The sequence below is a fragment of the Pavona decussata genome, unplaced genomic scaffold (genome assembly GCF_977016875.1).
Source record: "Pavona decussata unplaced genomic scaffold, jaPavDecu1.1 SCAFFOLD_298, whole genome shotgun sequence".
Classification (NCBI taxonomy): Eukaryota; Metazoa; Cnidaria; class Anthozoa; order Scleractinia; family Agariciidae; genus Pavona; species Pavona decussata.
Window position 1 is genome coordinate 110,001 of NW_028145695.1, and position 15,724 is coordinate 125,724.

General features: G+C 36.9%; 1 protein-coding gene and 1 pseudogene across 3 annotated transcripts in view; one reads left to right on the forward strand and one right to left on the reverse strand.

The window, feature by feature from the left end:
• The window catches only part of LOC146454889 (uncharacterized), an 18,625-nt pseudogene extending 6,388 nt beyond the window's left edge, over positions 1 to 12,237 (reverse strand). The window contains exon 1 of the transcript XR_014859150.1: positions 12,160 to 12,237. The product of XR_014859150.1 is annotated as an uncharacterized LOC146454889 (transcript). The remainder of the gene's footprint in view (positions 1 to 12,159) is intronic.
• LOC146454891 (uncharacterized) overlaps positions 1 to 15,724 on the forward strand; it is a 40,262-nt gene that overhangs the window by 851 nt on the left and 23,687 nt on the right. The window contains exon 1 of one of the 2 annotated variants that reach the window (XM_085094969.1): positions 1 to 457. This exon is cut by the window's left edge and continues 25 nt beyond it. The exons of the other annotated variant lie outside the window; for it this stretch is intronic. The gene's annotated coding sequence lies outside the window, so the exon portion shown is untranslated. The remainder of the gene's footprint in view (positions 458 to 15,724) is intronic. 2 annotated transcript variants of the gene reach the window in all.

Below are 15,724 nucleotides of genomic sequence, written 5' to 3' on the forward strand. Positions count from 1 at the left end.
ATTAGCTGTTAAAATCGTTGCGCCACGGGTGCCAGATAGTCAGGCATCAGAAACAATCATTAAATTCAAAAATTACTCACTGTGAAGGTAGACAAGCATGTGCGGCACAGTATTATGCTACATGCCCTCCGGCGAAGAGGGCTTGGGTTCAAAGCTACCTTGGAACTGAATAGAAAATTATTTTTTCCTCTCAAAGCGAAGCCGTCATCTTTGGTAGAGCTTTGAATTCCTTATTGTTTTCCCATCATTTGTCAGCTATTATCTTAAGTTTTGTACCTTTAAATAAAAAGCGGCCATGAACAATGGCCAAATTCTTCATCTCAAAGTGAAGTGAGTTTGTATTTTGCTTCTAAGGTTTTTTGAAGCGTTCAAGTAAACAAACTTGGCTTGTGGCAATCAGATTCCATCTAATCTAATGTTCCTCACAGTCTCAGAGAGGAGTCATAAAGCCATTTAGGTGAATACCAACATAAAATTACAGTGTACTGTATTGTGAAACTATGTTCTTTATCTTGAAGAGCGTTTTTCAAGTCATACTTCCTTGCGAGGTTCAGGCAAAGGTTGAAGCTCTTATTTTGCATAATTGAGAAATGCTAGTAGTTGGAAGCAGCGCCACGGTCTTGAAACCGTCTGGTCGCACAATTTTATTTTATGATAAGAAGTCTTTTTGTTTTTATAACCAGAAAGGCATTGCTGTAGGATGTCTCACTAATGGTTTACATGCATTTTTGTGCACTCATTTCTTCCTTTTTTTTTTTACAAGCTGTGAAGGTTGGTTGGAAAAACGTTGCTGTTTTAACAACTTGAAAGAATTATGTGAAAATATTAAAAATATTTTAATATAAGGAAGACTTGTGCTTATATAATTATACACGAATCGTAGTATTTGGCCTTGCAGCAATTTTTTTAGTGTTGTGAGAAGTTATCTAAATTGTTAACTTTTGATTTTTTTTTTTCACTACAAAAGAACAGAGAAAGAAAGCGTTTAAGGCTCAAACGAAAATTGTTTTTTTTAAGTAACTAGACAAAGTGTAATTCACATGCAATATTTGAACCAAACCTATTTTGTGAACAATTTGGGTTGTGAGGATCATAGGGAGCCACCCACTTAAACTTAATGATTGAAATTAACTTTGGGCCGCCAAAGAAGAATACGCGAATTTGCATGGAAAACCCTCAGGCGTTTCTCCAACGTATTTTCTCCTTTCATTTCGCGCGCGAAATCCGTGTTTCAAAATTAATTTTCGGTAATATGGAAAAGGTTTTTGTAGCTCCAAACCAGCCAAACAGAGTATGTTCTTTAACCGTTAATTACAGTTCGCTTATGGTTAAGATACGTGGACAGTAACTCGTCTTTTACTGACAAATAATAATGGATACACCTGCATCTTGCCACCGGGGTTAGAGGTCTTCTTTGAACTCTTTCCTAATTTCAGACCAAAATATATGATTTTTTCCAACCTATTTCAAACGCAACTATGTTGTCGATTACATACCATCCAAATTCTCCAAATGATCATGTTAACTCGCTACAAACATACAAGACGCTAAATTGGTTCAAAGACCGATATGAATATGTCAAACATGTGAGTAGGACTTCGTTAGGCCTTCCAACTCCATTTTACTCGTGAAAACAAATTCTAGACGAGCCTCACCCTATTCAGAAAAAAGGTGGTAAAAATCTATGCACTACTTCAAACTAAAAAGGCCGCCGCGGTCAAAAGCGCAGTTAAATTTAAAAAAGACTTACACTTGTTAATCACAAATTTATAGAAGACGTTGTTGTTATGTGCGTCATACATGGAAAGTTTTAATACCTTCTTTTTAATTTAACATGAGGGGTCGTTTTTCATTATGGTCGTATTACGCATTGGGAATTAATTTTAAGATAAAAGCGCTGACTTGGAGCTATTAAGCCTAAAAGTTTTGTTAAACACTTTAAAACATGTCTTCTAGTGAAGACCTTATCTGAATATACTTTGCGAGATTTCGCCCTGCATGGAAACGTCGTCTTTAAGTTAACATTAAATTAGCTGTAAAAATCGTTGCGCCACGGGTATCAGATAGTCAGGCACCAGAAACAATCATTAAATACAAAAATAATTTACTGTGAAGGTAGAGAAGCATGTGTGGCGCAGTATTATGCTACATGCCCTCCGGCGTAGCGGGCTCGAGTTCAAATCACCTTGGAATCGAATAAAAAAAAAAATTTTTCATCTCAAAGGGAAGCCTAGTAGAACTTTGAATTCCTTATTGTTCCCTCATCGTTTTTCAGTTATTATCTCAAGTTTTGCACTTTTTAAATAAAAAGCAGCCATAAACAATGGCCAAATTTTTTTCTTCTCAAAACGAAGCGAGTTTGTATTCTGCTTCTAAGGTTTTAATGAAGCGATCAAGTAAACAAGCTTGGCTTTTGCCAATCAGATTCCATCTGATCTAATATTCCTCACTGTCTCAGAGAGGAGTCATAAAGCTGATTACGCGAAAACCAACATAAAATTACAATGTACTGTATTGTGAAACTATGTCAGTGTTTTTCTTTATCTTGGAGTGCGTTTTTCAAGTTATACTTCCTTGTGAGGTTTATGCAAAGGTTAAGGCTCCTAATTTGCACAATTGTGAAATGTTAGTATTTGGAAGCAGCACCAGGGTCTTAAAAATATTGACGTTTTGGTAATATCATAAAAAAAAGAAGAAAATGTTTTCTTTGCCAAAAAAGCACAGTTTCGTTAAAAATTTCCGTCTCATTAATGACACACTATCTTTATCACACAAAAGACAGCCCCTGGCAATTGTAGCCTTCGTTACAAAAGAAAAGCAAGGTTCAGGGTGAATAATTTGGCTTGCTGCTGATCATTGGCATATTGGGAATATTAACTGACATTTTGTATCCAAATTTGAAACTAACATTCAGAACAGGGAAAAACTGTTTTGTTTACTAAAGAGCAACACTTATTTCGTTTAAGATTCTCGTATCGTTAATGGTGTAGAGTTTTTTAATGGAAAAAGATATCACTATAAAAGGAAAACAAGTTTGAGGGAGAATATAATTTGCGTAGCATCTGCTCGATGACATAAATTATAGGGAATATTGTTGGACATTTTGTGCTAAATTAGAAACAATGCTAATTATTTCTTTTCAGAAAGAATCATGCTTACGGTTTGAATACGCCTTTGATAAAACTGTGGGATAAGGTCAATTTTTAAATGAATAAATAGTTAAAACTATTTTGACGACTTGAACAAAGAGCTAAACCTTAGTGGAAGTATCTTCAACAGCAGGAAAAAAAAGAGTATTATTTTTTATCACCAATTTAACGCGGCCATCGTTATCCTTTGCACCACGCATGGAAAGTTTTAATATCTTCTTTTTAATTTACAACGTGCAGTCCTTTTTAATTACGAAAGCATTAAGAATTTTAATATAAAAGAGCTGAGATATTGGGCTCAAATGACCGAAATGTTGTCCAAAACATGACAGAAAACATGAGGCCATTTAGACCAAAAAAGCTAAATAACCATTCCCTTTGGCTAAACACACACTTATAGCACAAACACACCTATAGGCAAAACACACCTATACCTTATACAGGAGAGTCAAATTTTGAAGTCGCTCTCCCCCTCCCCCCCCCCCCCCCCTATAACTTACATGTTTAGTTTTATCCAGCTAAACTAGCTTCTTTCCTTCGTAATAGCGCTTTTTTCTTAATATTTCATAATGGCAAGAAACGTCTTCCAGGAATCGTCCTTTAAGCTTAATATCTCCGAGTCACCGCTTTTTTTAAAATTAATTCCTAATACGTTATAAGTTCTTTATGAAAAACGACCCCTCATGGTGAATTGAAAAGAAGATATTAAAACTTGCCATGCATGTTGCACATAATAACAACATGGTCTACAAATTTGTGACTAACAAGGATAAGTTTGTTTAAATTTAAGGAAACTTATGACCGCGGCAGACTTTTGTTTGATGTAGTCCATAAATGTTGACAATTTTTTTGCTGAATAGGGCTAGGCTGTTCTGGAATTGGTTATAGTTTTCAAGAGTAAATTTTGGAGTTGGAAGGTCTAAGGAGGTCCTACTCACATGTTTGACATATTCATATTGTCCTTTGAACCAATTAAGCTTCTTGTATGTTTGTAGCGGGTTAACATGAAATTTTGGAGAGTTTGGATGGTATACAATCGGCAAGAAGGTCGTGTCTGAGATAGGTTAGGAAAAATCATATATTTTGGTCTGAAATTAGGCAACAGTTTCAAGAAGCGCGCTACCCCCTTTGGCAAGATGTAGGTGTAGCCATTACTAATTGTCAGTAAAAGACGCCTGACTGTCACTGTGTCTTCACTATAAGCGAACTGACATTTAAAAGAACATACTCTACTTTGGTTGGTTTGGAGCTACAAAACCCTGGCTTTTCTATTTTACCTAAAAGTTGGTTTTGAAACAGGGATTTCGCGCGGAATAAAAGGAGAAAATAGGATGGAGAAACGCCTAAGGGTGTTTCTTGCTCATTTGCGTATTCTTCTTTGGCCGTCCAAAGTCATTTAGTTGTTAAAATCGTTGCGCCACGGGTGCACATAGTCAGGCAACTACAAAAACTACTCACTGTGAAGGTAGAGAAGGACGTGTGGCGCAGTGTTATGCTACATGCCCTCCGGGGATTAGGTCTTGGGTTCAAATCTACCTTGGAACCGAATCTCAAAGCGAAACCATCATTTTTGGTAGAGCTTTGAATTCCTTATTGTTTCCTCATCGTTTGTCAGTTATTATCTTAAGCTTGGCCCCTTTAAATGAAAAGCGGCTATGAACAATGGCCAAATTTGACTAATATATTCATATCGGTCTTTCAACCAATTTAACTGCTTGTATTTTTGAAGCGGGTTAACATGATCATTTGGAAAATTTGGATAGTATGCAATCGGCAAGAAGGTCGTGTCTAAAATAGGTTAGAAAAAAAATCATACGTTTTGGTCTAAAATTAGGGAACAGTTTCAAGAAGCGCGCCTAGCCCCGGTGGGAAGATGTAGGTGTAGCCATTATTATTTGTCAGTAAAAGACGTCTGAACTGTTCCTTTGTCTTAACCATAAGCGAACTGTCATTTACGGCTAAAGAACATACTCTACTTTGGCTGGTTTAAACCTACAAAACCCTTTTCCATTTTACCGAAAATTTGGCTTTGAAATAGGGATTTCGCGAAAAATAAAACAGGAAAATACGATGGAGAAATGGCTAAGGATGATCCGTGCTCATTTGCGTATTCTTGTTTTTGGGCCCAAAGTAATTAGCTGTTAAATCGTTGCGCCACGGGTACCAAAACGTCAGGCACCAGAAACAATCATTAACTACAAAAAATACTCACTGTGAAGGTAGAGAAGCATGTGTGGCGCAATATTATGCTACATGCCCTCAGGGGAAGATGGCTTGGGTTCAAATCTATCTTGGAACCGAATAAAAAATTAATTTTTCATCTCAAAGCGAAGCCATCATCTTTGGTAGAGCTTTGAATTCTTCATGGTTTTCTCATCATTTGTCAGTTGTTATCTAACGTTTAATAAAAAGTAATAAAAAGCGGCCATGAACAATGGCCAAATTTTTTTATCACAAAGCGAAGCGAGTTTGTATTTTGCTTCTAAGGTTTTTTTGAAGCGTTCAAGAAAACAAGCTTGGCTTGTGGCAATCAGATTCCATCTAATCTAAAATTCCTCAAAGTCTCAGAGAGAAGTCATAGAGCTATTTACATGAGTACCAACATAAAATTGCAGTGTGCTGTTTGTGAAACTATGTCAGTGTTTTTCTTTATCTTGAAGAGCGTTTTTTAACTCATTCATCCTTGCTCCTATTTTGCATAATTGAGAAATGCTAGTATTTGGAAGCAGCGCCAGAGTCTTGAAACCATCTGGCCGCACGATTTTATTTTATGGTGAGAAGTTTTTGTGTTTTCATATTTTTCATATTTAATTTTGCATTTTTTTTTTCACAACAAAAATTTAATTTTTACCTAGAAAGGGAGGAACAGAGCAAAGGAACAGAGGAATAAAGCGTTTAAGGCTCAAACGAAAATTGTATTTTTTAAAGTAACCAGAATGAAAGTGTAATTCACATGCAATATTTGAAGCAAACCTATTTTGTGAACAATTTGGGTAGTGAGGATCATTGGAAGCCACCCACTTAAAGTTAAATGTTTGAAGTTAACTTTGGGCCGCCAAAGAAGTATACGCGAATTAGCATGGAACACCCCCAGGCGTTTCTCTATCGTATTTTCTCCTTTCATTTCGCGCGAAATCTCTGTTTCAAAAGCAATTTTTCGATAAAACGAAAGCTCCAAACCAGCCAAAATAGAGTGTGTTCTTTAACCGTAAATTATAGTTCGCTTATGGTTAAGATAAAGAGACAGTTACGCGTCTTTTAATGACAAATAGCAATGGATACACCTGCATCTTGCCACCGGGGTTAGAGCTCTTCTTTAAACTCTTTCCTAATTTCATACCAAAATAAAATTATATGATTTTTCCTAACCTATTTCAGACAAAATCATCTTGTCGATTACATACTATCCAAATTCTCCAAAAGATCACGTTAACTCGCTACAAACATACAAGAAGCTTAATTGGTTTAAAGACCGATATAAATATATGAAACATGTGAGTAGGACTTCGTTAGGCCATCCAACTCTATTTTACTCGTGAAAACTATAACAAATTCCAGACCAGCCTCACCCTATTTAGCAAAAAGTGGTCAAAATCTATGCACTACTTCAAACTAAAAAGGCTGCCGCGGTCAAAAGCGTAGTTAAATTTTAAAAAAAAGACATGCACTTGTTAATCACAAATTTATATAAGACTTTGTTATAACAGCGTTATGCATGGAAAGTTTCAATATCTTCTTTTCATTTCACCATGAGGGGTCGTTTTTCATTACGATAGTATTACGTATTAGAAATTAATTTTAAGAGAAAGCGCTGACTTGCCTTACCCTTTTCAGCAAAAAGTGGTCAAAATCTATGCCCTTCTTCAAACTAAAAAGGCCGCCGCGGTCAAAAGCGCAGTTAAATTTTAACACTTGTTAATCACAAATTTATAGAAGACTTTGTTATAATGGCACCATGTATGGAAAGTTTTAATACCTTCTTTTCAATTCACCATGAGAGGGGAATAGTCAAGCGAATCTGCGAATAGTCAAGCGAATCTACACTAAACGCAATTCTCAATCTCTCTAATAAGCGCGAATGCAACTTTAAAACATCTCTTCTGGTGAAGACCTTACCTGAATATATATTTTGCGAAATTTCGCCCTGCATGCAAACGCCGTCTTTAAGTTAACATTTAATTAGCTGTAAAAATAGTTGCGCCACGGGTACCAGATAGTCAGGCACCAGAAACAATCATTAAATACAAAAATTACTCACTGTGAAGGTAGAGAAGCATGTGTGGCGCAGTATTATGCTACATGCCCTCCGGGGATGAGAGCTCGAGTTCAGATCACCTTGGAACCGAATAAAAAATTATTTTTTTATCTCAAAGGGAAGCCATTATCTTTGGTAGACCTTTGAATTTCCTATTATTCCCTCATCGTTTTTCAGTTTATAGTAAGTTTTGTACTTTAAAATAAAAAGCGGCCATAAACAATGGCCAAATTTTTTCTTCTCAAAGCGAAGCGACTTTGTATTAATCATAATATATTCTGCCTCTAAGGTTTTTGAAGCGGTCAAATAAACAAGCTTGGCTTGTGCCAATCGGATTCCATCTAATCGAGTATTCCGCACAGTCTCAGAAAGGAGTCATAAAACCATTTACGTAAGTACGAACATAAAATTGCCGTGTACCGTATTGTCAAACTATGTCAGTGTTTTCTATGTCTTGGATAGCGTTTTCCAAGTCATCCTTCCTTGTGAGGTTCATGCAATGGTTTAGACTCCTAATTTGCACAATTGAGAAATGTTAGTATTTGGAAGCAGAGCCAGGGTCTTGAAACCTGATTCAGGTATTGGGAATATCATAATATACATTTCGTATTCAAATTAAAAAAAGGTGATACAAATAAGAAGAAAATGTTTTTTTTTTTTGCCAATAAACACGATTTCGTTTAAAGTTTCCGTCTTATTAATGATGCTTCACCTTTATCGCAGAAAAGACAGTCCCTTGTAATTGTAGTTTACTTCTACAACCTTCGGTACAAAAGAAAAGCAAAGTTTAAGGCTTGCTGCTGATCATTTGCATATTGGGAATATTAACTGATGTTTTGTATCCAAATTTGAAGACTAACATTCAGAAAAGACAAAATTTGTTTCTTTACAAAAGAGCAACATGATTTTGTTTGAGATTCTCGTATCATGAATGGTGCGGAGTGTTCAATGGAAAAAGATAGCACTATACCAGAAAACAAGTTTAAAGGAAAATTTGCCTAGCATCTGCTCGGTGACATATAAGGAATATTGTTGCACATTTTGTGCCAAATTAGAAACGATGTTCATTACTTCTTTTTAGAGCGAATTATGCTTACGGTTTGAAGGCCTTTGGTAAAACTGTAAGATTAACTCAATTTAACTAGTTTGACGACTTGCACCGAGAGCTAAACCTTTCTGGAAGTATCTTCAACTGCAAAAAAAAAAAAGGCATTATAAAATTTCATAGGAGTATTATTTGTATCCCAAATTTAACGCGGAAATTGTTATCCATTGCACCATGCATGGAAAGTTTTTTAAAATATCTTCTTTTTAATTCGCTACGTGTCGCCTTTTTTTTAATACAAACGCATTAAAAATTTTAATATATAAGCACCCAGCTATTGAGCTCAAATGACCGAAATTTTGTTCAAAACAAGACAATTTCTGAGACCATTTAGACCAAAAAAACTAAATATCCATACCCTTAGGCCCTACACACACCTATAGCTTATGTAGAAGAGTCGAATTTTGAACTCCTTCTCCTCCAGACAACTTGTTACATGTTTAGTTTTATCTGGCTCAACTAGCTTCTTTCCTTTGTAATAGTGCTTTTTTAATATTTCATAATAGCAAGGGACGCCTCTCAGGAATTGTCGTGTTTATTAATCTTTTAAATGTAATATCGCCGAGTCAGCGCTTTTATATTAAAAATAAGCCCTAATGCGTAATACCTTCGTAATAAAAAATGACCCCTGATGGTGAATTGAAAAGGAGATATTAAAACTTTCCATGCATGACGCACACAATAACAACGTCTTCTATGAATTTTTGATTAACAAAGGTAAGTTTTGTTTGAATTTAAGGGGCCTTTTGACCGCGGAAGCCTTTTTAGTTTGAAGAAGTGCATAGATTTTGACCACGTTTTGCTGAATAGGGTGAGGCTGGTCTGGAATTGGTTATAGTTTCCACGAGTAAAATGGAGTTGGAAGGCCTAACGAGGTCCTACCCACATGTTTGGCATATTCATATCGGTCTTTGAACCAATTTAGCTTGTTGTGGGTTTCTAGCGGTTTAACACGAACATTTGGAGAATTTGGATAGTATGCAATCGACAAGAATGTCGTGTCTGAAATCGGTTAGGAAAAATCACATATTTTTGGTCTGAAATTTGGCAAGAGTTTCAAGAAGCGCGCTATCCCCGGTGGCAAGATGCAAGTTTAGCCATTATTATTTGTCAGTAAATGACCCCTCACTGTCTCTGTGTCTTAACCATGAAAGAATTGTAAAGCTCTGTTTAAAAGCAATCAGAGCAAATTAGTAAAGAAACCAATTGGAGCAAGTGAAAGGAGGGACATGTGAAATGCAAGTGCAGCATTTATTTGCAAGTAAAGGAAGCGTTAGTGTTCCGGTGTGTTAACAATAAGCGAGCTGTTAGCTACGGGTTAAACACATTCTGTATTTTGGATGGTTTTAAGCTACACAAACGGTGTCCATTCTAGCAAAGGTACCTTTTGAAATCAGTTATTGACGGCCGAGTTTAAACAATAAAATTGAGGGTCTCTAGTGACAAGCAAAATATCCGTGTATGTAATATAGTTCGCTAAAATTCATGGCGGCTCGGTACCAAAACAAAAAAAAAAAAAGAAAAAAAAGGTTAACGGAGAATAACTTCCCACACATTTAGTCATCGACTTATTGAGAATATAATAACACGAGGTGTGATAATATCGGTGTACCTTATCAGAGTATGCTTAAAGGCGAGGAAAACAAAAGGTAGAAGGAGAATGATTTAAATTTGCTTATAGTCATATTGGGAATATTACAATAGTAATTTCGTATTCAAATTAAAAACTGATAATTAAAAAGGAAAAGTTTTCTCTACCAAAAAACTCGATTTCGTTTAAGATTTACGTCTTAGTGATGATGCAAGATCTTTATCGCAGAAAAAAAAGCTCCTTGCAATTGTAGTTTACTTTTATAACCCTCGGTACAAAAGGAGAGCAAGGTTCAGGGTGAATAATTTGGCTTGCTGCTGATCATTGGCATATTGGGAATATTAACTGACATTTTGTATCCAAATTTGAAACTATCATTCAGAAAAGGGAAAAACTGTTTTCTTTACCAAAGAGCAAAATGATTTCCTTTAAGATTCTTGTCTCGTTTATGGTTTAGAGTTTTCAATGGAAAAAGATAGCACTATAAAAGGAAAACAAGTTTGAGGGAGAATATAATTTGCCTAGCATCTGCTTGTTGACATATAGGGAATATTGTTGGACATTTTGTGTCAAATAAAAAACGATGCTAATTATTTCTTTTCAGAGAGCATCATGCTTACGGTTTGAATACACCTTTGATAAAACTGTGAGACATAGTCAATTTTCAAATTGATATTGAGTGAAAACTATTTTTGACGACTTAAATTAAAAGCTAAGCCTTTGTGGAAGTATCTTCAACTGCAGGAAAAAGGAATTATAAACGTTTATTAAAGTAATATTTTTTTATCACAAATTTAACGCGGATATTGTTCTCCTTTGTACCATGCATGGAAAGTTTTTTAATTCGCCACGTGTGGTCCTTTTTCATTAAGAACACATTAAGAATTTTAATAGAAAAGCGCTGAGTTATTGAGCTCAAATGACCAAAATGTTGTCCAAAACACGACAATGGCTGAGGCCATTTGGACCAAAAAAAGCTAAATAACCATACCCTTTAGCTAAACACATCCTTATAGCACAAACACACCTATAGGCAAAACACACCTATACCTTATACAGGAGAGTCGAGTTTTGAAGTCGTTCTCCCCCCGATTACTTACATGTTTAACTTTATCCAGATAAACTAGCTTCTTTCCTTCGTAATAGTGGTTTTTTTTCTTAATATTTCATAATGGCAAGAAACGTCTCCCAGGAATCGTCCTTTAAGCTTAATATCCCCGAATCAGCGTTTTTATATTAAAATTAATTCCTAATACGTTATACGTTCTTTATGAAAAACGACCCCTCATGGTGAATTGAAAAGACGATGTTAAAACTTTCCATGCATGATGCACATAATAACAACGTCGTCTACAAATTTGTGATTAACAAAGATAAGTCTTGTTAAATTTGAGGGACATTTTGACCGTGGCAGCCTTTTTAGTTTGAAGTAGTCCACTTTTTGCTGAATAGGGTCAGGCTGGTCTGGAATTTGTTATAGTTTTCACGAGTAAAATAGAGTTGGGAGGTGTAACGAGGTCCTACTCACACGTTTGACATCTTCATATTGTTCTTTGAACCAATAAAGCTTCATGTATGTTTGTAGCGGGTTAACATAATCATTAGGAGAATTTGGATGGTATGCAATCGACAAGAAGGTCGTGTCTGAAACAGGTTAGGAAAAATCAAATATTTTGGTCTGAAATTAGGCAAGAGTTTCAAGAGACGCACTACCCCCTGTGGCAAGATGTAGGTGTAGCCATTATTAATTGTCAGTAAAAGACGCCTGACTGTCACTGTGTCTTAAGCATAATCGAACTGTCATTTCAAACAACATACTAACTTTGGCTAGTTTGGAGCTACAAAACCCTTTTCTATTTTAACTAAAAGTTGGTGTTGAAACAGGGATTTTGCGTGGAATAAAAGGAGAAAATACGATGGATAATCGCCTGAGGGTGCTCCTTGTTTATTTGTGTATTCTTGTCTTGCGGTCCAAAGTCATTTAGCTATTAAAATCGTTGCGCCACGGGTGCAGATAGTCAGGCACCAGAAACAATCATTAAATACAAAAATAATTTACTGTGAAGGTAGAGAAGCATGTGTGGCGCAGTGTTATGCTACATGCCCTCCGGGGATGAGGTCTTGGGTTCAAATTTACCTTGGAACCGAAGATTAAAGCGAAACCATCATTTTGGTAGAGCTTTGAATTCCTTATTGTTTCCTCATCGTTTGTCAGTTATTAGCTTAAGCTTGGCACTTTCAAATAAAAAGCGGCTATGAACGATGGCCAATTTTTTCCTTCTCAAAGCAAAGCGAGTTTGTATTATGCTATTAAGGTTTCTTGAAGCGCTCAAGTAAACAAGCTCGGCTTGTGGCAATCAGATTCCATCTGATCTAATATTCCTTACAGTCTCAGAGAGGAGTCATAAAGCTATTTACGTGAGTACCAACATAAAATTACAGTTAAGCAATGGAGGACTTTTTCCGTGTTTACATAGCCTCATCTAAACACGAGGGGGTTGGGAGAATTCGAGACAGACATGCAAACCCGAGACGCAGTCGAGGGTTTGCATAACTTTCAAGAATTCTGCCAACTCCCCGAGTGTTTAGATGAGGCTATGTAAACATGGGAAAAAAGTCCTATTGCTCTTGTAAAATATTTCTGAAAAAAAAAAATGATTCGACAAATGAAGGGAAATTTTATTTATTCATTTCTTGATTGAAATAGATGTTCACAGTACACGCCTGGACAAGCATATTTGCTACTAGCCAATAAAAACGCGCATCTGACAACACATGAACCAATCAAAATTTGCGTTATAAAAGTCAACATCAAGTTGAAATTTGTGGCAAGCATCAGCGAGCCCCGTGTGGATGACGGCGATTTCAGCTTTGAATTCTCGTAAATCTTTCAGAAAAATACCGACCATTCGGTGAAAACTAGAAGAAATGTTCAAAATATGCGATTATGTAGGGAAAGAACTTCAAGATGAGAAGTTTATTGAAGCTTAAAATGAATGTCACTGTGCATGATCGCTCTTGAAAGTTACGTGAACTAGTCCGATGTGGCAGCCTGAGATGGCTGAGAAGTCGAATCGTTCATCGTGCCTTGTGAAGTTTTGCTGTTTAGGAATCATAGCACAAGCAGCGGATCCAGACTGTGAAGTTGATGCTGGTAATAGTAATCGTAAAAGTAGATTATTACGCTGAAAAAGTCTCGGAGAAAATACATTTTATACAAATTTGACAGCCAAAACACGGCAACCGGCCGTAAAAAGTTTGATTTGATACATTTATAGTCTGTAGCATATAGTTTTGTGTTCGTTTTCGTGTACATTTTTTTGAAAAAAGAATGTCTTTTGGAGAATTAAATTATGGTACTTCGATGCAAAAATTACCTTGAAACACGTTTACTGCGTATTTGTTGCATATTTTGTCGTCTTCAAATGAGCTCTCTCGACGAGGTTGTCTAGCGAGGCAGGCAAAGCGCTGTGGTTCTTCTTTCCTTTGCTTTTTTCCCTCGGGATCGGGAGAAAGGAGATAGGCAAACCCGATCAAAATTTTGGGAAATTTTCTCCATTTCCTTAACAGTTGTACTTAAAATTACTTTGCGAGTCTTGCGAAAGCTTTCAAATGTTTTCAAATTGTGCCGGGAGACACAGAAAACGTGACATCACAACCGTATTTACATACTCTCATCAGGAGCCCATTGCCCGGAGCGTACAACTTTCATACCGAGTCTGTGAAACGGCGTTTTCACAGGTAGAGTTATTTTTAAACTAGCCTTTCCCGTGAATTAGTTTTGGGTAACCAATCACAAGCGATTGTGTAAGAGACTGTTATTACGTAACTAGAATGACTCGTCCACATGCGACTATAAAAAAGCCTTAAATCTGCTTAGTGATGACGTTTATCTTGATAATAAAGGGAAAAACTCAAATATACTGAATGGAGGTTTTCTGAGCCATAAGGAGAAGTTTTTCATATGCCATTGGGTATGCTAGCTCTGTCGCATTTTTTTAGGTTTACCGGCTCGGACTTTAAACTGCAAGATATCAGACAGCGCATTAATAAATGCTATGACGACATGGGATCCGTGGATTTCGTAACTTGTGATTTCATGCTTATCTGCAGTGAGATTGCAGGATGTTCGTTTATCACGTATATGAGTCCAATAAATCCGCGTCTTTAGGAGACAGCGCTAAATATATGTCATTTATGAAGACATAGGATTCGTGGAATTCGTTGCTCGTGATTTCATGCTCGTGCTATCTATCTACATTGAGATTGCAGGGTGTTCGTTTATCACGTATATGAGAGTCTAATATCTCCACGTCTTTACAAAGTTGATCATTGTTGTCTCTCGCTTTCGAAAGGTTTGGCCTCTTGCAGTTTTTCTTTTCAGCTCTGTTGCCTCCTGACTGAACGACAATTATTATGTTTTATCTCCATTGTTTTGTGGGTAAGCTCGCATCTAGTAGATATTAAAAGCTAAGACAGTCGGTAACTGTCATGCGAGTCTCTAAGATGCTTCAGCGATTTCTTCTGACAAATGTTTAGTGTTTGTTTTTGCAAAACGATGCAAAACATTCTGGCAATCTGAATGTTCCACTTGTGATTTTACCGGCGGTGTTCCGGCGTAAATCGGACTATCCAGTCGCCACTCGCCGTCTGGAAAAATTATAAGGCAAACAGCCTGAGCCAGTACTAGAATCGAACATAAGGGTCTTCGAGTGGTAATGAAAAGAGCCAACATCGGTTCATTTGTCGCGGGTCATTGTTCCACGAGAGATTCAGGGAAGGGGGGGACAAATCTGACACGAGAGATCGCACCTCGCAAAAATAACCCGCACTGCTTACAAATTGACTCCATTCCCGCAGCCGTTCATCTCCTTCCATAATTTTCTTCTGTGAAGATTCCTTCGATGCCGCCTGCAGAAATTTTAGTTCTTGTCTGAGCTCTAAGCTTAGTCGTAAGGCCTTCTTTACTGAAGCGCTCTTGTCGACTAAAGAATTGTTGTGACCCTCCGGACCTTCCTCGGCCCCCGGAGACGAACACGTAGCTGACTCTTCAACTTCTAAACGGGGTTCATTTGTTTTAAAAGGATTTTCTACATCCTGATCGGACCTCTTTATTGTTTTGCAATACTATTTAAGGCCTATTTGACCATTGTGAAAACCGTCAGAGCAATATATCGAAGGGAGACTCGCGTATATTCGCACTCAGAGATAAGCTTATGCAAAGGTAGGCCGCAACTTCACATGTTGAAAGTGAAAATAAAACGCATGGTACTGTGGGAAGGCCATCTGATGGAAGGGTGAATTGGAATGATGGGAAACGACAAGTGGAGAACGGGAAAAATTACCAAAAAAATCGTAGCTTCGCCGCCATTTTATTTCTAATCAGATTTGTTTCGATGCAGACGTCACCGTAAAACAGTAATTTTCGCGGGAAAGGCGTATCTAAAAATAAAACAACTTGTGTAAACGCTGTTGCACAAATATAAGGAAGTTGTACGCTCCGGGTAATGGGCTCCTGCTCTCATCTTAACACACCTATCGACCAATGAGAGCGCGCGTACTATCTCAAATATTTTATAATGTACTGTATTGTGAAACTATGTCAGTGTTTTCTTTGTCTTGGA